At 36.6% G+C, this 12,265-nt stretch overlaps 1 long non-coding RNA gene across 1 annotated transcript; it reads left to right on the top strand.

Moving 5' to 3' along the window:
* The first annotated feature begins 1,533 nt into the window (after positions 1–1,533).
* Positions 1,534–5,169, top strand: LOC133727481 (uncharacterized). The gene is made up of 5 exons (XR_009855201.1): positions 1,534–2,119; positions 2,277–2,406; positions 2,543–2,586; positions 4,426–4,485; positions 4,581–5,169. It is a non-coding gene; the product is annotated as an uncharacterized LOC133727481 (long non-coding RNA).
* Positions 5,170–12,265: the final 7,096 nt, after the last annotated feature.

Raw genomic sequence — 12,265 nt, 5'->3', positions numbered from 1 at the left:
TAAGGATTGATCAGTGCACTGCAATCCTCGTTTTCCAGAAAATCATATTCTATCCTTGTATTTTCATATACACAATGTAAATACTTCAAGTTGCAAATTCTGCAGGCTCCATCGTATTTAAGGAATCAATCACTCTCATAATGAGAAAGCAATACGTGGACCGGAACAATACTTTATGTGGATAATTTATATTGAGTGATGTAAAATACGTTTGTTGGGTATTTGGGTACATAGCTGAACTGATTCTCATATCATAATAAAGTCATTTAGACATTCTGAACGTTCATGTAGTTGTCTGAAAGTAACACATACGTTCATAATAAAATTTGCTTCCTTGAGCACACGATGAAAACTAATTCGATCAAAAGATGATATATAGCTAGAAAGCTCCAAATTAAGATCTCGAAATATTGTGTTAAATGTAAGTTGAGGTGGAGGTAGGAGGGAAGAAAGTATTTTTTTGAGGGGAACGGAATCAGGTTCCATTAAATAACGACGTCACTGCGTCAAGCTAGAGGGTTTCAGAGAAACCACTCATAATACAAGTACAAGCACAATATTGACTGTCAGAGCAGCCAAACACACCTAACCAAAAACTAAAAGCCTAAAGGAACTGCAAGGAAAAAAGAAACTCCAAAACCCTACATATAGCGGAGCTCACTTATTCGAAAAAAAAAAAAAAACACCATACGCGTACACAATCTTCAATCAAAGCACTGAGTATTTTGATCAAGGGCACTTTGATTAAATTCAAAACGAATAGTACATACATATTCCAAATAGCTATTTTTGCTTCTTATATGTATAATTCATTGCATGTAATCAAAATTCAAAAGGTGCAACAAAGTTGGGGAAGACTATTTGCATGCACTATGCCAAAAAATGAATCAGACGACACACTTCCAACAACAGCAAAAAATTTAACTGTCGTCTGATATAATCAGACGACAGCAAGAATTATTCTGTTGTCTAAATTTTCGATTCAGTCGACAGTTATTACATTGCTGTTGTTCAATTGTCATTCAGACAATGGTTATATTTTGATGTTGTCTGAGTGAGTTATTTCAGACAACAGTTATTACATTGACTGTTGTGCAATTACTATATAGACAATTGTGGTATTTTGATGTTGTCTGACCAATCTAATTCAGACAACAGTTGTTTTTTTGTGCTTTATTATGTTGTGTAACTCTCTTTCAGACAATGGCAACAGACAATAGTTATCTATTGATATTTTACTGTTGTGCAATTTGTATTTAGACAATGGTTGATTTTTGATGTTGTCTGACTGATTTTACTCAGACAACAATTATTTAGTGCTACTTTATTCTGTTGTGCAAGTCTCCTTTAGACAATGGCTTCCGACAACAGTTATTTATTGATGTTTTAATCTGTTGTGCGACTTTACTTCAGACAATGACTATGAATTTATGTTGTCTGAGTTCCACACTTAGCCAAAACTCAATTTTTTTGGCTCTCGCTTTCGACTTTGCCCGCCCATTTTTTGGCCAAAATTTAAACTCCTGGCTTTTCATTTTGGGAAAGAAAAAATAAATGTTCAGATCGATTCAACCTCTCTCTCTTCTCTAGGAGGCCCAGCTCCCCAACTCTCTCTCTATCTCTCTCTCTCTCATCACATACACACACAACCTGACCCTAGTTTTAGACTCCAGCGTCTCCAACCCCGACCTCAGCTTCTTCTCCAACCAGACCCTCGCCCCCGACCTCAGCTCCTTCTCCGACTTGAGCGGCCTGGAGCTCCTTCTCTGATCTGTCCACGAGGTCATTCTCCGACCTGAGCTCGTTCTCCAGGTTCAGCTCTTTCTCTCTCGCTCTTCCCTGAAACCCTAGTGCTCTCCTCCTTCCTCTGCTGCTCTCTTTCCACAGCTAATGTCTCTCCCTTGTTAACGGCCTTCGTCCCCTCACCGGCGCCATCGCCTCTGCTGGTGCTTCTCGTCCAACGGCACCACGTCCTTGCTTCGAGATCCGAACCCCAACTGGTCCAACCGTCCTCCATGGAATCTATCCTTCTCGATTGGTGCGACTTCGAGCACCAAACGCCGGCGGCGGAGGAACCGAATACAACCTACATCAGGTACTCTGGGTTTGCAGATTCAAGGTTCTTCCTGCTCTCTCTCCGTCTCTTTCGATTTTTATTTCTTTTCAGAGTCTCTGAAATATTTTGTTCAAGATCTTAGTATTCATTAATTTGTTTGTGATTGTTAGTGACACTGATATTGTTCTTTGTTTGATTTGAATTGACTGGGTTTACTTAGGTCTCTTTGATTTGGAGAAATGGAGGCCACGATGCCCATTTGCAAGACTGTTACTCCAACTCACCAGAGAGGCTTTATTAGAAGAAGAGCTACTGAACGTGGAGGTTGAAATTCAAATTAAGCGTCCAAGGTGCTTATTATCCTCCGCCATCTTTCTTCTTCTTCTTCTTCAGCTCTGAAACTCTTTTATCTGTTTCATTTTGCTATTCTAGTTTGGGCTCATTATTAACCTAAAACCTAATTTCGTGGCGATTGTGATAAATCAGAATGATCAGTTTCGGTTGCCGGGAGCTACGGCTCCAAAGGCCAGGTCTCCATCTCTCTCTCTCTGGTTCATCAATTTATATCTACTTAGATTCTATTGTTTGTGTTTGAAAGAAAAATGGTCCAAGTAATAGTATTGTCATGAAATTGTAATTATTGTTAATTTTCATTGCTTCTTTTAACAATTGGTGCAAGGTGATGAGTCTTTGTGTGATTTTTTGTTTTGTTTTGGTTGGGAATCTAGGATATTGCTTAGGTACACTTGGTAGTGTGAGATTTTTAGATCTGCAAGATGCAAACTTGAGTTAATTTAGGGTTCTTGCACTTCAAATATGGTTCACTACCTTGAGCTTAACAGTTGCAACTTTCACATTTCCCTGAGATATCAGATGCTGCTATGGTCAGTTTCGACTTCTGAAATGAATGTACGAGAAACAACAACAGTTTAGGAAGAGTATACTTTTGAGTAGATGTTATGCTCAGTAAAAACATAGTCAAGCAAAGAAGGTTGTTACTTGCTGCCTCTAGAGGATCTCTATATACAAGTAAACAACATTGCAACATGTAAAATTTGATTCCTTCATATATCAGACGCTATGGTTAGTCAAACTGATGGTCCCTTAAGGACTCAAATTGACTTGTTAAATGAATTATTTATGAGATACAACTTTAGTTTTCACCACTCGTTTGTTAACAGTGAAGAAGAGGATAGTTAGAAATAGGTTACCAGTGTTTCCATTGGACCTTTATCTTGTGCATTTTGATATCTGTAGTGTTCTTAAACTCTTGAAGCTTCTTAAGCTTGCACTTGAGAACTGCCATTTAAACTTTAAAACTAATCGAACAGTAATATTTGCATGATTGTACTGTTGCTCAAAGCAATTAGGTTGGTGGGCCATAAGAGCTTGTTTAGACTTGTGAAATGATGTATGAGAAAATTTTAGTTTCTTCTGCAGATCATTTACATAGAAGACGGATAGAGGATAGTTACAAATAGGTGGCTAAAGTTTCAGCTTGGTTTGGAAAAAGACTAGGTTCAAGTAAGAGACTTGTACTCATCAGGTTCAGCTAGTTTCTTCTTGCATGCTGATTATCAGGGGATGTGTTTGAACTCTAAATACAACTGCTGTGTTGTTCTTTAGATTTTTAAAAATGAACAAAGAATTGGTTGGGTCAGTTGCACTGTTATCACAATAGATGAGGCAGTATTGTAATTTGTTCTTATGTTTAGTTAGGTTGCTTGCTGTAGAAAATGGTTTGCTACTTTTATCATCATATGATCTTGGGATTGACTGATTTGGCCTTTTAAGATTGAAAGAAAGCTAATAGAAAATGAAAGCTCTTACTGCTGAAGTAATTTCTACTTGGTCACAACTTGACATTAAGTTGTTGGCTGGTGCTCAAATTAGGAAATCATTTGTACCTTGACTAGAATTGATGAGGAAGTTAAGGAAAGTTAACCTGCTTTCACTGAAGTAAACAAAGATTAGCTTATAGGCCATCATTATAGGAAAGAAACTACAAATGCACTGCCACTTTTATTTAGTCATTAGGAGATTTAAGTGTCAGTCAATGAGGTAGTGTCATTGTGTTTATTTTAGTCGTCAGTGCAGTTGTAAAACAATTTCTTTAGTTATAAAAGTCGGTTCTGTACACAAACATAATATTGACTCTGAAATTTTGGAGCCTTCTCTAAATGTTGAATATGTCGATGAGTTTGTTTTTTGGTACCTTTGATGGTTTTGTGATTATGTTATATTACATGGGTTATGCTGCCTTTATACTTTCCTCTAACATGAGTGGTGTTTTTAGATGATTTGTTCAGTTGTGCAAGCAAATTGTTTGTTTTTTTAATGACTTAGACCAAACTTTAATTTTCTTGCAGTTTGTACATGGAAAAGAAAATCTGTATCTAACTTCTTTCCCTGCCAAGAACAAATCCGAGGTTAGCAGTCGGATAAGCGCTAATTAGTTGCCAAATTTTGACATATTCAGCTACTTAAATTGCTACTGTGTGTTTGTTCTGTTATTGTTGCCCAGGCACAGATGTGCGAGTCTACAAGTATCTCAGGATTATGCACCCCCAGCCTGAAGTCCCACTTTGCCTATCAGGTCATGGCATCCACAGAAGCAGCAGCATTAGCCTCATCGCCAAAGCCAAATAACACCATTGATTTGGAAAATGAAAAATGGAATAACCCTTCACCAAGAATGTTGGATGCAACTAACAGTTGTAAACTGATTTTCATAGTCTTGCTTTTGGTTAGATTTCTGCTCAGTCAGGCCTATTATAGTTTGTAGAGTCATCCACTATTGTTGTGCAGGGACATATGTGTGAAGTGATGGCAAAAATCATGGAAGTCTAGGTTGCTAGAGCTATTGTTAGCATGGTTGGCCAGTTTGGTATTGAGTTCTACTCTGCATATCTTGTTGCTGAGAAGGAAGAGGAAGGAACTGTATAGAGGAAGTTGATGGAGAGAAGCAAATGGACAAGTACAATATGTTTCTGGCCTTGATGTTTTTGGCCTTTATGTTTAGGTAGGATTAGTATGTTGATGTTGGGATGATGATGTAATGAACTGGTTTTGAATGATCAATCAATGGATGTGTTTTCGAATGTGTTAGTCAATTGGTTTTAGTAATATGTCTTGTGACTCTCTCTCATGCCATTTCATTCCAAATAGAAATTGTTGTCTAACAATGGAACATCATAAAATGGAATTCAAAAACTGTTGTATGAACAATTTAACTACAATACTTTTCAAACACTTTAAATTGTCCAACGAAAAAAGACACAACAATAAAGTACCATGTTCTGTAGTATCAAACCCAAACACATAATGCTTTCTACAAACTTCTGTTGTTTTGCTTCAATTCACACAACAGCGTTATCTCAAAAAACTGATGTAGAACATTTAAAGGGACAACAGTTTCTACACAACTGATCTTGTTAAACTTTGCTTCAAAAGTTACTTTCCATGAGATTGCTGCCGACTTAATATGACTTGCACAACGGACTCTACACAGTCGTATGTCGTCCTTTTTGGTATTCAGACAACATGCATATTAATGCTAGCGCTTGTCCAAATTGGATTCAGACAACAGTTTCGCGATGTCGTCTGATACATGCATCAGATGGCAGGAGTATTAACAACAGCAATATTCACTATCAGACGACAGTGAAAAACTGTCGTCTGATTCGTTTTTTGGCATAGTGATGTCATTAGGAGCCCTATTAGATAAGTGTTAATGTTGTTGGTTAGTCAAATCTAGACGCCCCAATACCGGCAAAACTAGATCATATCGTAAGGCTGTTTCACTACCTAAAGACAAGGATCAAAATAATACAATGTTTGATGTGATTTTCTTTGAGATATATACCAAGATAGCTACTTTTAGTTGCTAATCCATTCCATTATTTAATTGACTTTGTCAGCCTCCAAAGACCATAATTATTAGCTAAAGAAGTTGTTTCGGACAAAACTTGATAAATTGACTTTGGTTGGAAATTTAATTGATCTTATTGTGAATAGTCTAGTTCTCGGGTATTGATACTATATATTGTGATGCATGTTACCATTTTAATCTAGTAACCGACAGTAACGTGCGTAATGGGATTTAAGTCTTGTAATCATCTTTTCAGATACATGTCGGTGAAAGAGACTGGACCTATTGATGAAGAAATCAGGCTAAGAAAAATTCAAACATGCCTCTTTTTGTTGAAGTTCGAATCCAACCCGAAATAAATTACTGACATGCATGTTCAACTTCTAAAACTTCACTGAAGAATCAATCATATCAAAAATCAATAAATTACTACAGAAATAATTAATGTTATAATATTATATGTAAATTAAAAGTGAATACCTAAAATTTGAACGGTGTGAATTATTGAAAAGAAGTTATATAGTTTGTCTTGAATGCAATTTCTCAAATTAAAAAAAAAAAATATATATATATATAGTGCTTCTCTGCTAAGGATCTCTGCATATATTAAACTATATGGATTTCAGTGAGTCTATCACGTTTCGATCGCATATTCACATCTCGACCGTTCAGTTTTTAGGTATATATGAGTAGATCATCTCTGCAAATTTTTAGCCAAATTGATAATCATTAAGGCATTCAAACTGCGATTTACAATTATGAACACAAACGATTCAAGTTGAACAGATTCGGTTCGTTCATTGATTTAATATAGTTCGATACCTTAATGATATATGCCAAACATGTATACCAAACATGTTTGATTTAATATACCAAACATGAATGCCAAACATGTTTGATTTAATATACCAAACATGAAGACCCGATCATCCACCGGGAGAAATCCCTCAAATCCAGTAACAGAAGAACTCTTTGATATTTGCCCAGGTGCTCCCAGAAATACAGTCAAAACAGAGTCATCAACACCAGTCAAACAAGAGTCATCATCTAGTCTAGTCCCATATGCTGGGCACCCACCACTTCCACTGCCACCCAATAACAGATTCAATACCATTGGTAGCACCCTTGGTATTAATCGTCCTAACTACCAGTCAGCCCTAGTCAACCAATATGACCCATTCAAATCTGATTCACAAACAAATTACAAAAAAACCTCTCCCTATTTTCAGCGCACTAGTCACAATCTTTTCTATGTTGAACCAACCATGAGTCACCTCAAAAATCCAATGTCCTTAGTTAAAACTTATTACCCTCCTGATTTTCACTTCCTACCTAGTCACCCTACCAAGTCATTAAAATTTTATAGAGATATTCTCTTTGAAACCAAATCAGTCACAATTAAGCCTATTCCTGACACAAAGGATCCAACCAAAATCCTATACCATTCCCTATACATAGTCCGCCTTATTTCTCTTTCCCAATAGGGTGATCCTCCGTACACCTACCACAAATTGGGAGACCTATCATTTAATTATTATGATTATGAAGAAGCCTGGAATACAATCTTTCTTCACCAAACTGACGATTTCAGTCATTCCTAGTTCTTAAATTTTGATAAAGTATTCAATAGACAATTCCCCATGTGGTTCCTTGGTTGGTGGAGGGCTCATGGCCGGATGCCCATTTGATATCCTTCCACAAGAAATAAAAAATACAATCACCTGTTTTTCAACAGTCATGAATTTCACAAACTATGAGTTAAATTTCCCAGTCACACTACATTTTATGGCCAAATACAAGCTCCCATGGATCTTCAAATGACATTATGAACTAAAAGACGATGTAGTTTCAAGACATTTACTAGTCAAATGGTGGGATAAATTCAAATCCGAAAGAATTATCTCCCAATTTAATGAAGAATTTCTAGTTACTCCATCACAACCCCTTCAGTCAAGATCTCCAGTCACTCCAATGCCATCTCAATTGGCATCTACTTCCCAGTCTCAACCACAATCCCTCAAGTTACAGTCCTCTTCCAAGTCCAAGGGGAAAGCAAAATCAGCAAAATCAGATGCATCCTCCAAGTCAGAAGAATTAAAAGAGTTAGCCAAAAAACTCTCAGAACAAGCGGCTAATCTCAATAATGATGAAGATGAATATGAAGATGAAGAAGAAATCTCTTCCCGATCCTCATCCTCATCTTGCAGTCATCCAGGCACTCCCGGTAAACCACTCAAATGGGCCGATTACCAAGATAGTCAAGATCCATATGCAGAATTTGAGTAAACCCACTATCAAGACAGTCCACTATTCATGAATATTAACTTTTACTATTCACTCACGAGGCAAAAACACAGCTAATCGTGTTGCTTCCTGTTTTTGGCCTATTCTCAGTAAAAGTAGATTCCCTGCCCGAAGATTGCGGGCGTCAAGTGCTATATAAGGAGGATCCCTCCTTCAGTAACACCAAGTTCCATTTTTTCATTTCCTCTCTAGTTTTGGCTGAGCAACTCATGTGTTGAGTAGTCTCTGCCTTTACCTTTCCTTCCTCCATTGTAATCACTATCAAACCTTCATGCATACTTGGTTTTGAAGTAGTAAGTTTTTATGTTTTGTAATTTGGTTTTGTAATTTAATTTTCAGTTAAAAGTCAATTTTATTATCAGTAATTATCAGTTATTTTATGCTTTCTATCATTATCAGTTATTTTCCACTTCCCCTCGGTTTATATATATATATATATATATATATATATATATATATATATATATATATATATATATATATATATACAGTCCGGCTACGGTGTGGACGTCCGTACCGTGCGGACGGTACGGATTTCCCATTTCCCCCTACTTTCCGATCACATTTTCACACAAACGGTTGATACGCTAAAAACAAGCACGCAATTTAACCCTGCAAGATGTAGTCGTTAGCAATATAGAGTAAGCAGGAATCGTTCAAGCCGGGGATTGAGGGTAACTTTATAATTCACACAAAAGAAAACTAAACTAAACTAAACCAACACATAAAAAAAAGAATAACAAAAATCTGAACTAAACTAAAGAAAACGTCAAACACTAGAAAAGAAGAAAGAAAGATGGAGGGTCAGAGAGGGGATAGAAGAGGGCACTGCAATCCTAAGTTAAACAGATTTGGGGTTTTTAAGTTTCTACGAAAATAAAAGGAAAATAAGAAAGCAAAAACGATTTTGAGTTTAAGGTTTGAAAGATATGGATGAAGATGTTAGGAACTCGGAAATCCACCACCAAAATATGCTTGAGACAAATTTATCATCCTAGTTTCAATTACTAAGTCGTGAAAAAGGTTTCAATCAAGAACAAACCATGAATGCATGCATAAGTTCTTATTACTTCCCTAGATTACTTAAGCAAGATGAACGCACCATTACTAAGCCTTTAGAATAAACAATCAAGGTATAGAACGCTATCCTATCAACAATTCATTCTAAGCATTAATCACATGTGGAAGTTTGATCGAAACAAGTATGCAAAACTAGTGTGGAACGCCTACCTAGCATGCAATCCTTTTTATTTGGTTTCACCTATTGTCCTATAAGTTTTACTACCATTGAAATAAGCATTATTAACCGTTTAGGAGATTAAAATACCTATTTCTAGCCCCACTCACATGATCATAATATTTTATGTGCGCATTCATAAAACATAAACATGCAAGAGTTATCTGTAAACCAAAACCAAATAAACAATTTCACCACAAAGCAATCACGAAACTAGGAATCAAAATATTGTCAAAAACATATCTTAGGGGCTTCAAACCTCGCCCCTAACAAAAGTAGATTAGCCACACATTGTCTCAAAATTCACAACTAGAAACATATAAGTTTGAATTACAAGAAAATAAAAACCGTAAAGGAGAGAAGATGAGAGCCACGAATTCACTTTTAGGCAGCCTTGAACGCAAGAACTCCCCTCAAGATGGTACACGGCAAGGCTTGATGAAGATGGATGATGGTGTGCACGGTTCTTGCTCTTGGAGGACTTGGGAATTTCAAGACTTTGTGTGCTAGGGTTTAGGGCAGAAGATGGCACTGTAGGGTGGTAGTTTGCAACGTGTTCTGCTGCTCTATATATATGTGGAGCACCCTCAAGTTTCCTTTTCCAATTCTGCTTTGAAAACCTCCCCTAGTTGCTTAAGGATTACTCTGATTGGTGCACAATTAAATGATTTCCAAGGCTTAATAATCTTCCCAAATTCTTGATGAATCATTCTAGGACTCTCCTTCATATTTGCAGCAGCAATATCCTTCCAAAAATGCCCAAGAAATCCGTCCATAGAAGATATCTGCCAAACTGTCCTGTTTTGATTAGGATTCAATTTCTGACTCTGAAGCTTCCTTCTTGGACAAGGAACGACTTCGTCTTGACAAGTTTCTGGATGGTTCTTGACTCCCACGTGTTCTATGACATCATATCTTCTAGATTGATCAACAACTTTCTAGAAAAACTCCAATTAAATCGCCGGAAAAGATCTCCCAAAAAGTTTCGTGAAAAGCTGACAGTTTCTGACTTATCGGGAACCTTACTTTGAATTTGATTTCCTGCTGCCTCGTTGATGCTTCTGACCAGTTCTTTGGCTCTAGTTAAAGTTTAACATCATGTCTTCAAATATTGCTGGCCCTTTCTGCAAAGTTGCAGCTGGAATGTTGCAAGAATTGCTCCTCAAAACCGTTCCCAGAAAGCTGATTCTGAAACTGCAGTTTTCTGCTTTGCAGCAACTGTTTTGCACAATGATTTCCGTGGACTTCCCTTGTAGTTTCTGGCTAAAAGGTTGATCAAAATTAGTCCTCTGCATCAGTACTTCATGTTCCATGGCTTCGTTTCTCCCTTTGAGCTTCTATTTCTCTTGAATCACTCCACGAACTACCTAAAAAGAAAACAAAGTTAAAACTGACTTTTTAAAGGAAATAGCTAAGAAAAGTGTAGAAGATTGCACATTATATTTGTCGCATTTATGCTCCTATCAACGGTTCCGGTTCGACAGATTCGGTTCGTTCGTGTAAATTGCAGTTTTGGATGCCTTAACGATCACCAAATTGGCTGAAATTTTCAGAGATGATCTATACATTAGGACCTAAAAACTGATCTATATATATATATATATATATATATATATATATATATATATATAGAGGATTTTTCTCAGGTGCGGACGTCCGTATCGAAATTTCGGTACGGATTTCCTGTTTTCGACTACTTTCCGGCTACATTTTTACATCTTAACCGTTCAGTTTTTAGGCCCTAGTGTATAGATCACCTCTATAAAATTTCAGCCAATTTAGTGATCGTTAAGGCATCCAAAACTGCATTTTACACGAATGGACCGAATCTGTCAAACCGGAACCGTTCGTATTTATAATGGTAAATTGCAGTTTTGGATGCCTTAACGATCACTAAATTGGCTGAAATTTTGCAAAGGTGATCTATACACTAGGACCTAAAAACTGAACGGTTAAGATGTAAAAATGTGGCCGGAAAGTGGTCGAAAACAGGAAATCCGTACCGTCCGCTCGGTACGGACGTCCGCACCTGAGACGGACTGTATATATATATATATATATATATATATATATATATATATATATATATATATATATATATATATATATATATATATATCTCTTAATGGGTGGTCCCCTTTTATATCCTTGATGGCAAAAGTTGCATGTCACAAGATAATTACATCCCTAGGCAGGGAAAAAGAATGTAATTATTTTCTATTTGTATCCTCCTCCGAAATGATAAAGAAATTAATGCACTCGCTCATATAATGCAGACACTACACACCAAACTATTGTTTTCCTACACAAGCACAGGTGAAATGTCAACCATCTTATAGCCCAAAATTGTTTGGTAGCACAAGAGAGGTTGTGATTTGTGATCCATCACAGCATTCTATTCGATGTCTATCTATCTATACACTGAAAACGACCATTCACATATGCAATGGCTTTTCTCATACAGTGGCTTTCCATATAATCTGTTTTAATTTTGGTGGGTGTTTACCTTCTTATTCTCATTACCTGAGATGCCAACTTGAAGTAATCGATAAATCTGTTAATTGCAAGACTACTCTCACTCTTCAGTTTTATCTTTGATCGGATAAAATATATTAATTTTATAGTGCAGACACGAAATATACTTAAGAGCAGGGGCGTATCACTATCCACGTTGGTCCAAAAAACTTCTAATATATTACCGATTATATGTACAAAAATTTCACAAAGCCATAAATGGTTCAGTTGGCAAAGTGACATGTTATATCACTTGTGACATTGGTTCAAATCCTCTTACAGA

Source organism: Rosa rugosa, chromosome 1, assembly GCF_958449725.1.
Source record: "Rosa rugosa chromosome 1, drRosRugo1.1, whole genome shotgun sequence".
Classification (NCBI taxonomy): Eukaryota; Viridiplantae; Streptophyta; class Magnoliopsida; order Rosales; family Rosaceae; genus Rosa; species Rosa rugosa.
Note: the sequence above shows the minus strand (reverse complement) of the source record. Positions and strands in the feature narration are given on the sequence as shown.